The 7,165-nt window shown below is 53.5% G+C and overlaps 1 pseudogene; it reads left to right on the plus strand.

The window, feature by feature from the left end:
• The first annotated feature begins 5,433 nt into the window (after positions 1 to 5,433).
• On the plus strand, positions 5,434 to 6,897 carry LOC126523910 (uncharacterized; annotated as a pseudogene).
• The last annotated feature ends 268 nt before the right edge of the window (positions 6,898 to 7,165 follow it).

Here is a 7,165-nt window from a genome sequence, read left to right on the forward strand (position 1 = left end):
AGATCCCCCTGCACTCCAAGATTTGGTGTCTTGCCATGTGCTCCCAGAGCGAGCCTACCCACACCACGTTGCCTAATTTCCAACTGTTGCCGGGTCTCCGTTCAAATACACAGAACTGCATTGGCAAAAGTCAGGCCTGGTACCATTACCCCCTTCCATATCCCTCGTACTGCCTCGTACCTATTGTAGTTCCACAGTGCCCTACTCTTCATAATCGCTGCACTTCTGTTACCTTTAGTCGTTAGATATTTTTCGTACTCTGTCAGATACTCAATGCCATTATTTATCCACACCCCAAGGTACTTGTATTTATCGACTATCTCCAGCGTGGCCTCCTGTATCTTATGCTCGCCGCAAATGTTATCATTAAAAATCATGACTGCTGTTTTTCTTTGCTAAACTTCAAGCCTAATCTGTCTCCTTCTGTACCACATATGTCCATTAATTCCTGCAGATCTCCTGCATTGCCAGCCATTAATACAATATCATCCGCGTACATCAGTCCTGGTAATGACTGTTCAATCAATTTTCCTTGTTTCAAAATGATAGGTTGAAGGCGAGTCTGCTTTGCTGTATTTTGGCCTCTAAACCTTGTAGGTACAGCATAAACATCAGAGGTGACAATGGGCACCCCTGCCTAAGCCCCCGCCGAATCATTACAGGCTCCGAAACCTGCTTTTCCCATTGTTTAATCACCCGGTTACCTTTATAGATATCTTTTAAGAAATTGGTTACTCCATCTTGCACTCCTAAAGTTTCCAGAATGCCCCACAAGCCCTCTTGAAGTGCACTGTCATAGGCTCCCTTGATGTCCAAAAAAGCTAGCCATAGGGGTCTGTGTTCCTTTTCAGCTATTTCAATGCACTGTGTTAGCGAGAACAGATTGTCTTCTAGCCTCCTATGCTTCCGGAACCCATTTTGTAGCTCTCCAAGTACCCCCTCGTTCTCTACCCATGCCTGCAGTCTGTCCTTTATAATCTGCATAACCACCCTGTAAACCACTGACGTCACTGTTATAGGCCGGTAGTTATTTATGTCAGCTCTGTCCCCCTTTCCCTTATATAGCATTCTCATCCTACTTAGCCTCCATTCGTCAGATAATTTACCATCCACTAGCAGTTTGCTCACCACCTCCCTCAATGCTTTCTTAGATTTCGGGCCCAATTTCTTTATTAACGTAATTGGAATACCATCGGGGCCTGCCGATGCGCTACTTGGTACCCTCTTCTCAGCCCTTTCCCACTCTTATTGTCCAAGCGAAAGCAGTGGGTTGACCGGGCTATCCCTCTCCGACGTACTGCAGGTACCATTTCTCTGTTTTGTAAATTTTTCCCTCATCATGGTTCCTATATGCACCATTGCCTCCTCTCCTTCTAACCGAGTACCTTGAGCTGTTACTATATACCTATGCTCTAGGCTTGTCCTATTACCCAAGGAGTTCAGATGTTGCCAGAATTTTCTAGCTGCCTGTTTATCTTTTTTATTGCTTATTTTTGACAGCCATTGGGACCCTTTTGTCTTTTCTCGTTGATCAAATAGGATGCTTCCCTTTTGCATTTTTTGTAGTTTACTCATTTCCTCTCTACTTCTGCTTCAGGTTCTACCTTACTTTTGGAATACCTGTGTTCCCTGGAGGCTTCCTGACGTTTCTTTATCGGCCTTCTTAACCTCTTCATCCCACCAGCTCTTGAGTTTTCGTATCGCTTGCCTTGTTTTCCTGACTCGCGCCTTACCTAGCTCACGCTCAAATAGTCTCCTTAACTTTGGGTAAGTCCAATCAGTTTCAGTACCCTCTGATATTTCCTCTTCAATTTGTTTGGCCGCTAGTTCCACTTGGTCTTCTGAGTAAAAAATCACATCTGGCGTTTCCTCGCGCGTCGTTCGTGCTTTAGTTTCCCTCTTAAAACTCAACTTGATACGTTTGTGGTCGCTACCTATACTTCTGGAGCCCTGTTCGTCTATAATCATGGCTCCTAATCTATCGAACATCCTATGTGACATTAACGCATAATCTATTGTCGAGTGTCGATCCCCTACCTCCCATGTTATGATCCCGTCACACTTTTCACTAGAGTTACAGACAACTAAAGCCTCTCACACATATCCAGCAGCATGTTACCTGTGGAGTCTGTGTACCCATCCATATCTTCTACATGCGCATTCATGTCTCCTAATACAGTTACTTCACATCATTTTGCTAGCTCATTGATGTCCGCTGCTATACAGTCCAACATTTTCTTGTTTTCTTCTTTAGCATTTCATCCTGTCCAAAGGTATACAAAGCCTAGAAGTGTATTCGCCCCTGCTACTTTTCCTTTTAGCCATAAATGCTCCTTGCATTCCTGTTTGACCCTTTGCCAATTCGTATTTTTATGAATGAGTGCTCCAATTCCCTCACCCTTTCTGCTACCCTGCACTCTGTTGCAGTATTCCCATGCATAATCAGGGTTACAGGGCGGTTGTTCCATTAAGATGTGTCTCTACAAACACATAAACCATTAAGTTCTCCTGTCTTAGTTGTTCTTCGATTTCCTCCCATTTTAGCCTATTTCTGCCACCTTGCATGTTAATGAACCCTTTGTCTGACTTAATTTGGCTCTTGCGCTTATTCCTGTCACCTCTCCTACAGTACCGATGTTTGCGTGTTTGTGGCTCCTGCCTCGAATCGTCCACGCCTACACTGCTTCTTTCAGGGCTCTGGGTCCCCCTCTGGGTCCCCCTGGGTCCGTTTCCTGTTGTACAGCGTTATCTGTGGTCGCATACTTGAGTTCACGACGCCACCGCTACGCTTATTTCCGTTGCACTGTGGAAGGTACAGTTTCCCTTCTCTAAGTTTGTATAGGTGTTCTGTGGTTGTACAGGCGCAGCGCGACGGTCGGCGAGCAACCCTGGCCACGAGAAAGCAGGGAGCGCGCGGCGCCCGCCACCTGCGCGGCACCCGCCACCTGCGCGGCACCTTTCCGCAGGGCAGCCACCGCAGCACACCAGTTGAGCCGCCGGTCGATGACAAGACCAAGGTAGCGAACACGCTTCTCCCACGGAAGCAGCACTCCATGGAGGGTGAAGCCCGGCGTGTTGTACTGCCCCTCGTACGTTGCATGAACGATGAGCGCCTTCGTCTTGGCTGCCGAAAGGGTGAAGCCGATGCCGCTGATGTAAGCGTCGACCCCATCCAGCGCGCGCTGCACACACGCACGCACCACATAGCCGACACTGGTGGGGCCGCTCGCGAACAACGCGATGTCGTCCGCGTACACTGCGAGGCGAACCTCGTGCGCCGGGAACTGGGGAATGTAGTCGGTGATGCGTGGCAGCGCGAGGTTAAACAGCATTGGGCTAAGCACACTGCCCTGCGGCACTCCTGTCACAACCGCACGCGGCCGACTGAACGCTCCCTCCACGCGCACCCGCATCGTCCGGCCGCCCAGGAACGCCGCAACGTAGCTCCGCATACGTCCGCACACTCCGAGCGCATCGAGTGCGTCCAGGATGGTGGCATGTGGCAGACGGTCGAAGGCGCTCTCGACGTCGAGGGGGACAAGGTAGCTTGCCTGGCCACGGCGTTTCGCTGTCTCCAACGTGGCGATCACGTCGGCGAGGCAGACCGCTGTGGCCCGGAGTCGCCGGAAGCCGCTCTGCTCCGTCGCAAAGGTGTCGAGCGCCGCAGTGATCCACACGAGCCGCCGATGCGCCATGGCCACGAGCACCTTGCCTGCAGCGGAGGTGAGCGAAACGCGCCGGTACGAAGCAGGGTTGCTGGCTGCCTTGCCAGCCTTGAGCAGCGGGACGACCACCGCCTCGTTCCAGTCGCCTGGGATGCTGCCGGTCCGCCAGACGTCGTTGTAGGCGTCGAGCAGCAGCAGGAGCTGGTCGCCGTCCAGGTTCCGAAGCATCTGATATGTGACGCCATCGGAACCCGGTGCTGAACGGCGCTTCCGCGACGCGAGCACTGTGCGAAGCCCACCGAGAGTGAAGTCAGCCTCGCAGAGCGCCCTGATGTCCTCGAGGATTCCGGCCGTTGGAAAGTACCGCTCCGGGGCAAGCAGCTCGCGCCTCGGATGCGGTTGCGGCTGCAGCACGTACGGCGCCGGTGGACGGATGTTGGGCTGCGGGCAGAAGGTCTCGGCGAGCAGCTCGGCCAGCTGTCCGTTGGTGATGCCGCGTGCCACGGCGATGGAAAGCGCTGGGCAGCGCGGCCCGCGGGGCCGCAGGATCGCCCCAAGGATGCGCCACGGGCTCGATCGGGCGCACGCCCTTTCCAGCGATGAACAGAGGCTGGTCCAGCTGGCGTTGCGGCGCTGCTTCGCATAGCGACGGAATACCGCGTCGAGCCGGTTGTATACCGTCCAGTGCTCGCGTTTGCCCGAGCGCAGGGCTATCCGCTTGCGACGCGCGGACGTTTAGCTGCTTTATGTCGGGCACGGGTGTCCCAACCGGCAGGACACAGCGGGTCGACGCAGCACGCGCGCACCGTGTGATGTGCCCGAAAAACAGGCCGCACTCCGAGACTGGCACTGTAGCACACAGTTCCCGGAATCGCGGCCAATTCACCACACTGTAAGCGCGCGTCGGCAGGTGGGCGGTACGGCGGGGCTCGAGGTGGATTGGGTAGTGGTCGGACCCTCGCATGTCGGGGCTGCGGCGCCAGACGTAATGGCAGCGCTCCAACACTAGCGAGAGGTCCAACACGCTTCCCCCGCAGCCACGACGGGCGAAAGTAATACATCCTGTGTTGGCTATAAGCAGACCCGCCCGCTGAATGGCGTCTAGCAGGTCCTGGACACTACTGTCGGTGTGGCTCGAACCCCACGCTGTGTTGAGGGAACTGAAATCCCCGCACATCACGAGGTCGCCGCGCACACGTTGCGACAGCCGGACGATCAGCTCCTTGTCCCAGCGGCCGCCGCAGCACGCGTAAACACTCACGACGCACGTGTCGCTTGTTCCGACTCGCACGGTCACCGCCACGCACTCGACGCCCGTGCACCGCAAGTCGTCCACTCTCACCATGGCCTGAGGGAGCCCAGCGCGCACGTAAAGTGACGCGCGAGATCGCCCAGCCGGGTGAGTGGGATCGGTACACGGAATGGCCGTGCATGACGCCTGCTCGCAGCCAGCAGCACTGTGGTAGCTGACGAAGCCTGGCAGATTGAGCTCTCCCGGGCGGACGTGGCTTTCTTGCAAGGCAAGCACGTCGCATCCGTCCGAAAGAGCCCCATCCGCGAGCTCTGGATGCCGGCGGCGCATCGCACGAACGTTCCATTGAACGATGCGCGGCCGTTGTTCCACTGGCGTGCTAGCCATGCTGGATCAGGGCGTCATGCATTTCCAGATCTGCTACACACATGTGACGCGCTGGCGAGTCGGCAGGTACCGATTCCACTAGTGCACGTAATGCCGACGCGAGCGTCGTTATTGTAGCGTCTATTAACAGCATTTAGCCAAATGTGAGTACTCGGTTGGCAACATGGAATAAAGCATGGGAGCTTGAGCAATGTGTGCGTATCACCGTGTCACTCCAATCTAAATCAATCAGACCACATCCCGGTCTACGCGAACACTAAAATGGTGTCAGAAGTGTTACTTGGTCCCATGTCAGTGCCAAACCAAGTCATTCCGTCGTATCATCCCTCAGCAGCAAGCGGCAACCGACAATCGCAGCCATGGCATACGCGCTCCTTCGCGCCACAGACGCCAACAATACTGGTCACGAATGGTCCAAGTGGATAGAAAGGTTCGAGAACTTTCTTTTAGCGTGTGATATCACGGCAGATGCACGCAAGAAAGCGCTCCTCCTCCACTACGTCGGCGAGGAAGTCTACGACATATTTCGCTCCCTCCCCGACTGCCCTACACAAGCTACAACAGCTACAAGCACGACCCAGACCACGCAGAGCCCATCGAAGCCAGAATACGATGCCGCACGAGCGAAACTGAGTGCATACTTCGCCCCGCGAGTGAACTCGACATTTGCGATCTACAAATTTCGCCAAGCCTAGCAAAACGTTGGTGAGCCACTGGACGCCTTCTACGCGCGCCTCCGGCAGCCCTCTCGCCACTGTAACTTCGAGAACGTCGACGCTGAAGTCCAGAACCAAATAATCCTCGCCACAACGTCGTCTCGCCTTCGCAAATGCGCAATGCTTCATTCCCTCACTTTACCAGACTTACTTAAACAAGGAAGAATGCTCGAGGATGTCGAACGGGACGTATCCGAAATCGAAAAGAACGTCGATAACAATGCGGCGGTGCTCGCAGTGCGCAAGGAAAGACAGCACCATGGCCAACACCAAATAAACAGCCGACAGATGCCACGACAAACCTATGCACCGCAACGACCTCGTGTCTCATCAGCAGATTGTCGCAACTGCGGTGGCAAGTGGCCTCACCAAGGCGGACGATCAAGTTGTGCTGCATGGGGCAAGACATGCAGGGCATGTAACAAGGTTGGTCACTTTGCACGATTCTGTCGTTCAACGAGACAAATGGTACAAGCAGTGGACTGTGACAATGGTCCAAACATGAATCAGACAGTCTGCAGTAAGAAGAGTTCTAGTGCCAAAGAATGTGCTGCCACCCGTGACACCAGTTCAAGCAGTGACGAGTATGTTTTCGTTGCCATGACCTCACCTCAGACAGGCCCATCTCCAAAAGTTATTGTCACTGTCAACAATGTGCCGGTCACTTTCATAATCGACACAGGTGCAACAGTGTCAATTGTTGGCGAAAATGACTTTGAGAGCTATCGGCTAAAGGTGAAACTTCAGGAAACATCCGTCAGAGTGTTCCCATACAAAGCAACATCTCCGCTTGAACTTCTAGGCAAAGTCTCCGTCACAATGAGATACAAAGATAACTGCATTGAAGAAGACATCTTTGTCATTCGAGGAAACTGTGCACCACTCTAAGCTGCACAGCAGCATCCAACCTGGGGCTTGTCCAGATCACATACCAAGTTAATGAGCATCAAGGTGACAATTCAATCGTCGAAGCATTTCCCAAGTTGTTTAGTGGAGTTGGAAAACTCAAAAACCACCACATTCATCTTTTTGTGGATGACACTGTCCCACCGGTTGCACAACCACACAGGCGTATTCCGTTTGCCTTACGTGACGCCACAGAGAAAGAACTTGAACGCCTCCTGTCAGAAGACATCATTGAGCCA

This window comes from Dermacentor andersoni, chromosome 6 (assembly GCF_023375885.2).
Source record: "Dermacentor andersoni chromosome 6, qqDerAnde1_hic_scaffold, whole genome shotgun sequence".
Classification (NCBI taxonomy): Eukaryota; Metazoa; Arthropoda; class Arachnida; order Ixodida; family Ixodidae; genus Dermacentor; species Dermacentor andersoni.